Here is a 12087-nt window from a genome sequence, read left to right as displayed (position 1 = left end):
GGACATGTCAAAATGGCGTTTCCCTGACTGAAAGCTAAATTGCTGCTTGTCAGCCACGCTGATTAAGACTTAAAGGGACGTATTACCACTGCAGGTTTATGGCTTAAAGTCTTATTATGAAAAACAGGGGCATCTCTCAGAGGATTTTTTATTTATTCGCAGCGAGGCAGGGATTTAATAGTTCGAACCTCTTTGAGTATTTTGTTTAGCAGAGAAGTCTTTGTTTCTGAGTCACTCTGAAAGGATGAAAAACTTAAAATTTACAAGCACAAAACTCAATATGCATTATTGTACTTGAAATATGCTAAGAAATAAGGAAATGTGTCAGTAATAGTGCGACAATAGTTTTTCTTGGCACTTGTTATGTGGAGTAAGTTTATGTAATCGTATTTTTCCCCTCATGATTTGCTATTTAATTTCCCTCATGTGTTCCTTCTCTTTGTCTCACAGTTTACTTCCTGATTTGTTTTTAATTCCTTGTTTTTTTCTATATTTTTTTTCCACCTGGATTAGTGTCTGAGTTCACCTGATGTGAATGAATCCCCCTGCAGGCTGTCATGTGTTTTTGTTGTTTCATTGTGTGGTGCTTTTTGTTATCTAAATTATTTAAAGCTATTTGTTTTAACGTTCCTGTCTTGCCTAAATTTTGGGATCATCTTTTGAAGAATTGTGACAGGCAAGGTAACAGAGGTAAAACAGAGACTAGAAAGTCACAGCCAGAATATATTTTTAAAAATTTTTTTTATGTTAATAGAGTTCCTTAAAATTTGGACATAACAGCCGAAGTATAGTTCTGAGTCAGCTTCCTAAAGAACAAAGATATTTGGGGTCACTTCTAGTTCTATTGAATCTTTATGTTGAACATGTTAATTAAGTACAACAACAGAGAAATAAAAAGAGACAAACAAACAATGCAAAACAAACGAAAACAAAGCAACTACAACTACAAATAACTTACATGTTCAAAAAGGAGCAGGAAGACGTATAAGCTTATTTAATCCACCGCTTTTCCCCACCTAGTAATCAATAGTCTACAATGTGTCTTCCTGTTTATGCCGTCCATCAGAAATACCTCATTACAATTACATTACATGTTACCTATATTTTACATACATACACATATACACTTATATTTGATAACCCCAGTAACATGTCAAGGATACACAACCTACAGATATATATACCCATACAAACATGCCCGTGCACCTGCACACACATAAACACACATCACCATTATGAAAATATTAGACGAGAACACCCAGTCAGAGCCCCACCTCCTCCCTGTACCTTTGTACCGCTTTTTAAACTGACTCATTGCTTAATTTCTTTACTTAGTCTATTCGACAGCTTCACTCCACACAGAGATGCAAAAACATTTTAGTGTTGTACAGATACAGGGATGTTTTAAATTTAATTCCCCCCTCAAATTGTATCCCTGTTCCCTTTTAGAGAACAATTTAAGAATATTGTCAGGAAGTAGGTTGTTTTTTGATTTATACATAAGTATTTTTCTAAGATTGTGTCCAATAATCATCACAAACCTCGTATTTTATTTGGCATTATAAATATAATCACAGCATCGGTGAAGTATTCCAGTCTGGTTTTAAAACACATCATAGCACTGAAACTACTCTTTTAAAAGTTTCCAGTGACCTTTTAACTTTTACTGACTCGGGAGATTCCGCCATTTTAATATTACTAGATCTCAGTGTTGGTTTTGATACAGTGGATCATAGCATTCTTATCTCACGGCTGGAACAATATGCTGATATTAAAGAGACTGCACTGGATTTGTTGGTTTAAATCTTACCTATCTAATCGATCCCCAAGGACCTCGCTCTTTGGTGGGGTTCCACAGGGATCTATTCTTGGCCCGGTTCTCTTCTCAATTTACATGCTTCCTATGGGCCCTATTTTTAAAAAATATGGTGTCTCCTTTCACTCTTATGCAGATGATTCACAGATCTATCTCCCACTGAAATGCAAATCTATGAACCCTCTGAAGCAACTGTTCGATTGTCTTGGCTTTAAGTTTTCTCAATCTAAATAAACAGAAAACTGAGATCATTGTCTTCGGCCCTAGTGACCATTACGACCATGGTGCCTTAGAAAATTATAAAAAATCATTTGCGAGAAATTTAGGTGTGATTTTTTATAGTAATTTAACATTCGATAAACAGAAAAATAATGTGATCAAGACCAGCTTCTTTCACCTCCGCCTACTTGCAAAGGTGAAGCCATTTCTCTGTTTCAGAGACTTTGAGAAAGCAATCTATGACATTATTGCATCTCGCCTCGACTTCTGCAACAGCCTCTACTCTGGTGTAACTTCGTCATCAATTGGTCGACTACAGCTGGTTCAAAATGCTGCAGGAAGGCTTGTGACTTGCATGCGCAAGTGAGAGCACATATCCCCTATACTTGCCTCGCTACACCGGCTGCCAGTTGGTTTTCAAATTGATTTTAAAATCTTGACACTTGTTTTTAAAAAATTGCATGGACTAGCTCCTATATATCTCTCTGATCTTCTAAATCAGTATACTCCGGCGAAATCTTTGAGGTCTGCAGACCAAATGCTTCTAGTTGTCCCTAAGTCTAGATTAAAACACAGAGGAGATGTGGCTTTTGCTGTGGCTGCTCTGAAACTGTGGAATAAACTGCCTTTATATATCAGGACCTCTCCAACACTGGATACTTTTAAAACTCATCTAAAGACCCATTTTTACTCCTTGGCTTTTAAGTCGGTATGAGTCTGTCATTATTTTTATTCTTATTATTTTCTTATCCTTGATTTTACTTTCCTTTTAAATTTTATCTGATTATTCTATTGTACAGCACTTTAGTCAACAGTTGTTGTCTTTAAAAGTGCTATCCAAATAAAATTGATTTGATTTGATAATTTGTGCAGTGAGAAAATGAACCTGTGAATTTTAGTATTTTTGATTTAAAGAATAGTGGATCTGTATGATCTCTGTAACCAGTTTTATGGATTATCCTTATGGCCCTTTTTTTTTTCAATATGTGTCATGATTCGGCTGCGTAACAGAGGCAGGTGAGGACCCAAATGCAAACTCACGGAGACACGAGGAATAAACTCAAAAGCACTGCTTTATTGCAGAAGTACAGGGAAAACAGAGAACTAAACTAAACTGAGAAATGATTAACTGAAACACGAGGAAACACCGCCATGAGGGAGGACGCGACACGGAATGGAGGGAGACGCGGACATAAATACACAGAAGGATAACGAGGGACTTGGGAACACACAGCTGACACAGATAATCCTAACGAGACAGGGCAGGAGCAAACACAGCATGATGCATACTGATGGGAGACTGTCAAAGTAAAACAGGAAGTACACAGAGGCGCAGACATAACAGGCTGGGGAAAACATGGAATAAAACACAAGGAGGAGAAACGAGGCATGGGGACTCACAGATACGTGGAGGGGGACACGGGGTAAAATCGCGAGGGGAAATCTTATAAACTAAACTGAACAACCTAGGAACCATGGAATAAATAAAGAACAAAATACAAAAACACGAGAAAACTAAGAACGCTGGGTCAAAATGACCCAGGACCATGACAATATGAAGCCCCAATTTGTGGTCCAGAATGTGTCTTACTTTACTCGAAATTGAAATACTTCTTTAAATTTTGTTATGTATATGATTTATATGAGACTCCCAGTGTATTTTATCATCTATTATCACACCAAATAACTTGTGTTCAAGAACTCTTTCAATTTCCACAACATCTATATGAATATGCACTTGTGCGTTTCTTTGGGAATTCCCAAATAAGACGATTTTAGTTTTACTTAGATTTAGTGATAGTGTGTTCCTGTCAAACCATTTTTTAATTTTGCACATTTCTGATGTAATTTTATCAAGCAGCTCCTTTAGATTACCCCCAGAACAAAAAATATTTGTGTCGTCTGCAAATACTAATTTTAACATATCAGCCTTACAAATATCATTTAAATAAATAATAAATAATTCTGGACCCGGTACAGAGCCTTGTGGAGCAACATATGCAATGTCTAAGTATGATGAGAAAAAGTCACCCAGCTTTGCAAATTGTTTCCTGTCACTTAAATAATTCCCCCCCCCCCCCCCCAGTGCAATACAACCCTACGGAGCCCCGCAAGGGACACGTGAAAAGAAGAAAATAAGATGAACTTTTGCGAGATTTCGCAAAAGTTTTGCGAGCGCTCGCAAAAGACCCCGCTACTTTTTGATAGTGGTTCTGTTGAAGGGTGCGGTCCGGTACAGAGCAGACATGGAGGAGGATTTAGAACATTTCCTGCGGTCAAGAGAGGTCCCACAAGAGGACATCATACACATGCAACAAGACAAAGTACGTATAAAATTCAGTAAATGAAAGAACAAGATAGCATAAAACACCGGGGTTGAGAAGGTGAGCGACTTGTTGAAAAACAGAAGTTGTATATGCAAGCCTTTAATGTTAACTCTTATAAATATGTTCAGGTTAACTAAACATAACTCGTGAAGGGCACGTATGTTTTAAAATTTCATATTGTTATCTGGCTGTGCCGTTACCATGGTAACATGGACGCCATGGCACAAATTACTTGGTGGAACTTATCTTACTTATACCTTACTTCACGAAATAGTTTTTAGTAACGTGGTATATAAATATCTACTACTACTACTATACTAATACTACTACAGCAACAGTAAATTAATAAGAAAGAAACTGACAAAGTAGCTTTTGACAGTGATCATGAACAGTGATTAAGAACTCTCTTTCTAATACATTTGCAAACTGTTTAATTACCAATTGTTGGCTAGGCTTAAATAATACTAAATCTATAACCAAAATAACTAAAGATACTTTGAATCTACCAACACAACACTGACCGAACCCTATCTTTTGCTGAAGCATTAGCATGAATTCCTTCCTGCTGCAGAGTACAAATAAATAATATATTTATAAATGTGCGGTAGTGTGGCTTCCTAGAATAAAACTAGAAACTCGATTTCATTAATAGCATTTCTCTAATGTTTTATGTCTGCAGGTGGATAAGGCAGTGCTGTCCATCTGTGAGGCGTAGGAGGAACTTCATCAGGCCAAAATGGTAATGTTATATATAAATTGTCAGTGCAACCATGGTTTGGGAACAGAGAGACAACTAAAATTAGACAATAAATTTCAAACATATTCAGAACATTGATATTTTGGAATCTATATAATTCATTTACATTTCTTATGGAATATGCGTGTTTGGTCTTGTCTTGTTTGCCTTTAGAGTCAAGCAACCAACTTTCCCCATCAAATTCAGGAAATCCACAGAACCCCCGACATGTGTGAATTTGCAGGATGAAGGTTGTTGATGATCTTTTGGCTGTATTTATGGACAGTAACATAATGAAGGTGACTTTAAAGATGAACTTTGTAAATGAAAATCCTGTTGATGATGCTGGGGTGTCAAGGGAGGTTTACACTGCATTTTGGGAGCAATTTTTGGAAGGTGTGAAGGTGAAAATGAACTGAGGCCAGACTTTTGTGAGGCAGGATGGCAAGCATGGATGGGGTCCCACTTCCTACCACCGACGAACAACATGCAGCCTGCCATTGAAACAATGGTTCATAAGGCCATTCTCCAAGAGCCAAAGTATATAATGGATTGCTTCTCCACACCCATGGCACGTCTGCAGCTGAAACTGTCTGGCAAGGAAAATTTGTTGTCTCTGTTTGAGACAAAGAAGGCCACAGGCAAAAGAGTAGTGCAGCTATTTAAAACAGCAAAATTGATGCTGTCTCAGGCAGAACAGACAACCTTTAACCATCTTCAGCGTTATGTCAAAAACGCTGATGAAACAAAAGCTGAAAAAATCCTGCGCTTCTGCACTGGATCTTCTGTCATCTGTGTTGACAAAATTTTGGTGTGCTTTAATGCTGAAACTGGGCTCAACAGAAGGCCTGTTGCTCATACCTGTGGAGCCACCCTTGAAGCTCCATGCACTTACAGTTCTTATCCTGAATTTCTTTACTTTTTTTTCCGCCCTCACCCAACATGGAGACAGACATAAATAGACACTGTACCCACAATCACACTCCCCAAGCGTACTCTATACCCCAGGTCTAGGTACCCTTGCTCCTGGAGGGGGAAACTGCACCCAGACCCAGGCAGTGTTACCCTCTTCCCTGGGGTGGAGAGAAGCAGACCGTCCCGAGGAGGCCCCACATTCCAGACCCCAGTCGGACGGCCAACTCCTCTGTTTAAACTTGTTATCGGATTTAATATTTCTTGAACAATCAAGATTGTAGCCCAGGATTTCACACTGGATTAAATAATATATGTAGTTAATTAGAAAATATTGCTACATTTTTTGTTACAGATTATGCATTTCTACTGTCTATGCTTCTCTGTAATTAAAGTGCTTGGGAACACAGGCAGTCTATACACAGATATTGTCACTATGCTTTTCTGTCAGTTCCAGTTTTGTTGTCTGTGCTACATAGTCAGAAAAAAAAATAAATTGAAAACATTTCACAGTTTGTCTTGTACTTCAAAAACGCATATCATTCTTACAGAAGTGGTGAGTGTTGCCAAAACAGCATTTGAATGAACTTGCTCTTCATCAACAGGACAGGTGGGTACAGAGAATTTAACATCCAGCTGATAAAATCAGCTTCAGGTAGATTAATTATCTGAAATAATAATATTTTTAGACTGAGAAACTTGAGTTTACAAAAATGTCAAAGTGGCCCGGGCCCCCCTCAGGTTCTGATGCCCCTTAGTACAATTTTGTGTAGCCTGCCAGTGTGACAGTTCACGTTATAGTATATATAAAGCAACAAAGCAAAACAGAACTTCTCTTCAATTTTAACCTATATTCTAGCCAACATAGATAACTAAATATTTCAGTCATTAACAGCTGGTGTCAATAAATGCTAACTCAGTTTAAAAATATTGATTATTACAAAATACTCAACATAAACCACCTTTATCTGAGTAAATACTGTACATTAAAACTCCTAATACATTAAATAAAATAACAATAATAAAAATTTCGACATCAGTTCTTCCTCTTAAAAATATAAGGCAGAAACTGGCCTTCTCTTTCAGCCAGTTACTTAGACAAACTAGCCTGTTCACATTTTCAGAGCTCAAGGCAGCTCTCTTTTTTGTTACTATGTGACATGTGATGTCTGCAGGACAGACAACTGTGGGTGGGTCCCTGCTCGATTGGACCACCACTGCAGCGGACAGTCTTTCTCGCTGTTGGTGGATTCTGTTCTGTACAAACTCAGGGCCCTGTTACACAGGGCTTCCTCGTCTGAATCAGAGTCTGAAGACAATGAAGAGAGGAGGAGGCTCTTTGTCTTTGCTGGCTCCTTTGTGGTGGCATCTTTACACTGTTCCTGCAGCAGGGCCTCAAGGCTGGTTCAAAACTCTTCTTGCTCTCCCCTTAAAAGACACTTTATATCCTTAAAGCGTGGGTCAAGCACAGTATCTATCTTGAAACACTGATGGTTGAGTGTACATTGGGATAGGTCCTTTGTGAAGACAGTCTTAAATTTCACCATGTAGTTTGAGTCATCACCTCCATGGTGTCATGCAGGTGGCAGAAAGCAGGTAAAACCACTGAACATGAGACGTATGTCTCACCTCCAAGAAGCTCAGTCACAAACCTGTAGTAGACAGTTCAAGAAAGGAATTATTAATCTATACAATAACTATCAACTGTAGAGCTTTTTGAAGAAACAGGAACAATAAGTTAAAAAATTGTTTTATGTACCTGCATGGCTGAAGGACGATCGCCAGCTTTTGGAGTTTTATCAGCTCTGATGGAGTTAAAATGACTAGCTTGTGCCTTTGTTTGTCTAAAGCAGCAAAAACTTCTTCAGTAGAAAAGAAACCATATGCAGCGTTGAATTCCAAGGTGTGGAAACATCCTGTATGAGTAGCTCTGTTGGCCCAGTCTTGTTTGCTCCTGGTGTAGTTCCTCCATATTAGCAGGGCTGTGTTTAAACTGACCCACTATCTTGTGACATTTTGCTAATCCATCACTAAACACTATCAGCAACAGTGACAGTGATGGTTCTTTACAAGATGTGAGAAACACAAGGCATGTGTTGAAATGGGAGGAAATGGCCAGAGAATTTGTGAGTTTGCCCGATGTTGATTTACTAATTTTGGTCCTAAAGTCAGTCGTGCCATCAAGATTGGGCTGCTGACACCTTTTTTTGATACTCAAACTGTGACTGCTAGCACTAACAGCTCCCACAGTTTCTGTGCTCGCTGCAACATGTTTTGCATTTAGATGGTACCGTAAGGTTGAAGTGCTTCGGTGGTATGCAAACTCCTTTTTGTACAGTTTGCACAAAACCACGCTTTTATCAAGGCTTCTGTCAGGTAGTCTTTTGAAATGAAATTTGCCTCCAATCAAACCTAGCATCGTGCTTTCTTCTGATTCTTCCATTTTTGTAACACTGATGTGTGCATCAGTGTGATCGCTGTATTGACAAAAGTTCCCCTTTGCTTGGAATGCAAAGAGTGATTAAATGTGTTATTATTATTTTTTGCGTTATTTTTTTCAGATTACTGAATTGCAATTAATCCGTGGGAGTGTCATACATATGAACAGTATTAACAGAGAAAAATATATAAAATGTACAAATATACAAACCAGTGTAAAAAAGTTAATATGTAATAAATAGTGTTATGTATGTACAGTTGGGTTGTTGCACATAGAATTTGGTATTGCACAGTGGTGGTTCATAGAGAAAATGGGAAAAATTGGGTGGGGGGTCTGTGTTATCGGTGCATGTGTGAGTTCAGGGTGGTTATGGCCTTTGGGAAGAAACTGTTTTTGGGTCTGTGGGGTTTTGTGCTGATGCACCTGTAGCGCTTCCCTGAGGGAAGCAGGCTGAACATGTTGAAACCAGGGTGGGAACTGTTATTGATGATGTTTGCTGCTCTGCTGAGGCAGCGGGAGGAATAAATGTCCATCGGGGGGGGAGAGGGCAGCCGATGGATGATCTTTTACGACCGCTGAGATGTTCTCTGTCCAGGAGATGTCAGCAGAGATGAGGACACCAAGGAACCAGAATGAGAGAAACCATCTGTCCCACTTTAGATGGAACAGCTGTCATAGAAATCTGGCCAAATTCATTAAAGCACCCAAAATGTGACTATCCAGAGTTGAGATCAGGAGGCAGAGTTGCTGCCTTACACACCTATCTGCATCTTCTCTCCTCTCTCCATCACCCCAAAATCTCACCCACTTAGTGATGGTGTCTGCTCCCAGAGCATCAAAAAACAAGCTAAAATGAGGCTTCCACTTTGGTGGTTTCATCTCAGCTTTTTGCAGATGATGTGATTCTGTTGGCTTCATCAGGTGGTGGCCTCCAGCTCACACTGGAGTAGTGAACAGCTGAATGTGAAGCAGCACCTATGAGAATTACCACTGAAGCTAAGCTTATATATATATATATATATATATATATATATATATATATATATATATATATATAAGCATGTATTTGCATTATAGAGGCCACTAGTGCTGACCAAGCTGCCATCTTTCTCTCTTCCCGTCTTTCAATGGCTGCTTCAATTTCAGCTTGAACCTCCAAACCGCAAGTAAGTAATCATTTTTTGTCATCTTTTCTTGCTGTCCCACTGGACTGGACATTAGTTTAGTTTTTTTTAGCTACATCTGGTGAAGTTGTGGTAAAATGCTGGTATTAGCCTATTCGTCATAGCAAGCTAGCCTGAAGCTAATATTTGCTAGATTTAGGGACACCCGCGTCTCTTCAGGAGTTGGAGGCCGGTGTTCTAGGAGCGGATCTCAGGATCTCAACAGGCAGTGTTGGGCAGTAGCATAATACATGCACTGGCGTTACGTATTTAAAATACAAAATATGAGTAAATGTATCCGTTACAGTTACTGTTCAATAGGTGATATTGAGAATACAGTTAGTTTGTTGAAATAAATGGATTACATGGCGGTATTTTCCTATTTCATATGTTAGGCTATGGTCTCTCTATTTTTGGTAATTCCACGCCGGTGGAAACCCAAACAAAACACGCAATAAGAGCCTCTAAAAATTATTATACAAAAATTATTTAATATGAAGGCAATAGCAGAGTGTTACAGGCATCGCCCTAAACAATGTAGCCTCATGGGCAGTGTAGTCTGTGCTGCAGGGAGAATGGACTGCCATACCCGTTATGTGTCTGTGAGCGAGGGAGGGAGAAAAAGGAAAAGTACGAGCTGTCACGGAGCAGAAACGGGAGCTGGAAGCATGTAAATATAATAATAACCACTAAAGCCAAAAAGAGTGCCTGACGAGCCCAGCTGTAAGTAAGCTGTTAAGACTCGACTGTACATCGTGTTCGTGTTTTCCTCCGAAACATTAAGCAGCCTTTCAACGCCTCTCTCTGTCTCTCGCTAGCAAACTTTTTTCTTTTCAATATATACATGTCGACATACACATTTGAACTTGAAACTTGAAACTTGCCAGTTACCTCTTCACCTTAACATATTATAGTTTATTTCACCACAAAATCACGAAACCTCTCAGGTATCTTTTTAGCCCTCTGTGATCTACTTGATCTCTCTGGCCTCTAGGAGCCCTCTTGTGGTGTTGGAGTGAAGGTGTCAGTCTTTGTGGGTGTTTCACCTTCCTCCCTTTCAGGTATTGTATTTTGTTCGTAGTGTCCTTCTCTGGTCTCATTTGTCTCGTATTTCTTCACGTGTTGTATTCCGGTGATAGCGAGCTCCTGTTGGTGATTCAATAATGACTTGGTTTCCAGTTCTGCTTGCAACTTTGTGTGGTGTTGCGTTGAATGGTGTTGTAAACTTGTCTACTTTGTCTTGTTGAACCAGCACTGTGTCTCCCGTGTCAACTTTCGAATACTCAGCTCCCCTTCGTTCATCAGCAGAAATCTTTGATTTTCCTTTCTGTTCAGCGTCTCTGTCACGCACATCCAACTCCATTGTTTTTGCCTCACTGATGTTCGGTAACTTTCCTCTCATTTTGCGGTTGAACAGGAGTTCTGCTGGACTTTTGCCCATGGTTGGATGCTCAATGCTGCGATACACTGTTACATATTTTCTTAGCTCTCGCTTCCAGTCAAGTCCTTCGGCTTGTGCAAGCCTGATTCTTTTCATCAATGATGCATTTTGACGTTCCACTTCTCCATTTGCTTGAGCCCATTTTGGTGTAGTTCTTATATGTTTGATTCCATTAGTTTCACAATATTCTCTGAACAGCTCAGATTTGAACTGTGGGCCGTTATCAGATTTGATGGTAACTGGTAGCCCATGTCTGCTAAATATACAGTCAATAGAGTCAATGACTTTTTCAGCAGTTGTAGATGACATTACATCATACTCATAGTACCGACTGTAGTAATCTATCAGTACAAGTATTGAGTAATTCGAAGGTAGTGGTCCCAGTAAGTCTACCGCCACATCTCGCCATGGTCCATCCGGTAAAAGTGTGTTTCTCAGTGGTTCAGGTGGATCTGGTCTGGCTACTATTTGACATCCGTGACAAGCTTTATAAAAATTTTCTGCAGCTTTGTCCATCCCTGGTCACCAAACTTTTGTTCTGAGATGCTGTTTGGTTCCAACAATTCCTAAATGTCCTTCATGAGCTAGGGAAAGTGCTTGAGCTCTGAGTCTGTGAAGGTTCTCAGTCATCCAGGTCATCGTAGTCAAAGGAGCTTGCAAAGAAAAGCGTCTGGACTTCTTTAAGTTACTTGAAGACGTTTCACCTCTCATCCGAGAAGCTTCTTCAGTTCTAAGGTCAAATGGTGGAGAGTCCCAGATATAAACCTAGTGGGAGTATCCCTCCACAGAGGGGCAAAAGGACCGCCTGATGATCCTCTAATCGCCTGAGCCAAGGTGTGAAACTGGGTGTGGGTCCCAATCAGCCAGAGTTTCGGGTGAGTTCATTGTGAAACCTGGCCCCACCTTATCATGCGAATTCCTGGGATCAGATGGCCCAGGATGTGAGTGGGCGTTAAGGCGTCTGGGAAGGGATCTCAAAACTGGATTATAGATGGCAGAGAGTTGGTGTCGTAAACCACCGCCTCTGTTCAAA

General features: G+C 39.7%; 1 pseudogene; it reads left to right on the top strand.

The window, feature by feature from the left end:
• Positions 1-5232: 5232 nt before the first annotated feature.
• LOC146581733 (uncharacterized) lies at positions 5233-6056 on the top strand (annotated as a pseudogene).
• Positions 6057-12087: the final 6031 nt, after the last annotated feature.

The sequence above is a fragment of the Mchenga conophoros genome, linkage group LG2 (genome assembly GCF_057382185.1).
Source record: "Mchenga conophoros isolate Kocher_MC1m ecotype Shallow Benthic linkage group LG2, M_conophoros_male_GT1.1, whole genome shotgun sequence".
NCBI lineage: Eukaryota > Metazoa > Chordata > Actinopteri > Cichliformes > Cichlidae > Mchenga > Mchenga conophoros.
The sequence above is the reverse complement of the archived record's forward strand: the minus strand, read 5'-3'. Positions and strand labels throughout refer to the sequence as shown.